Source organism: Jatropha curcas, chromosome 3 (assembly GCF_041381405.1).
Source record: "Jatropha curcas cultivar XTBG-Jc1 chromosome 3, XTBG_Jcur_1.0, whole genome shotgun sequence".
Taxonomy (NCBI): Eukaryota; Viridiplantae; Streptophyta; class Magnoliopsida; order Malpighiales; family Euphorbiaceae; genus Jatropha; species Jatropha curcas.
This window is the reverse complement of record NC_143153.1, coordinates 21226472-21227488: the sequence shown is the minus strand read 5'-3', so window position 1 is coordinate 21227488 and position 1017 is coordinate 21226472.

Genomic DNA, 1017 nt, shown 5'->3' with positions numbered 1-1017 from the left:
TTGATTTGTCTTTCTTTGAACTTGATTTCTCAATGGATTTCTTCTGTCCTGATTCCTTCTGTTCGTACTTCTTAGATAATCTCTTAAGAAGTTGAAGTTCTTGTTCTGTTAAAGAATTAGAGGAGGAGAAGTAGAACTTAATCTAGCCATGGTTAGGGTTTTTGAAGTAGAAAGAGTTTAGGGTTTCAATGTGAGAAGGGAATAGAGAAAGAGAAAACAGTTTTAATAGAGAAGAAAAGTGATTAATTTAGAGAAGTTATAAAATTTAGGAAAGAAAAAGAAACACTTAAAAGAGAAGTTATAAAAAAAAATTAAAGGAATAAAAACGGTTTTAAGGAAAGTGAAACTGACTAAAAATATTTTTAAAAATGCTGCCAACACAAATAAGATAAAGACACAAAAACACAATAAAAATAAATAAAATGAACACACAACAAAATAAAATAAAAGAAAATCGATTGTTTTTAATTTTGTCCAAAAATAGAATTTGATGATGACATTAGAATTTTGCATCAGAGCATTATGCATTTGTCACGCCCCATTTTTCCTGTGTTTCAATAGTAGTTACCGGTCTGTGAATAGTACCACCAGTCTGTGAATAGTACCACCGGTCCGGAAGTTGTATTATTTTGGTCCGAAAAAAATTACTATTTATGTTTATATTTTATTTAACATTTTTGGAGCATGTATGCATGGTTTTTATGGGTAGAAAGTAAGTAATGCATATTTTTGGAGAATTTAGATAATTAGTGAAAGTGAATTATGGTGTTATATTAAGTAAGGAAATTTGAGCAATATTTTTTATGGAGGAAATTTGAGGAATTATTTTTACGGAATAAATTAGAGAGTTTTGTGGAGATAAATAATATTTTGAAGGAATTTAATTGGAGAATTGTGAACCCCTCCCCAAAATATCACCGGCATATGAATGCATGTGACTAAAGGAGAAAAATGCACGTGAGTGTGTGAGTCGCCACCTTGTTTAATTATTTTAGGGTAAACTAGGAAAAAAAACCC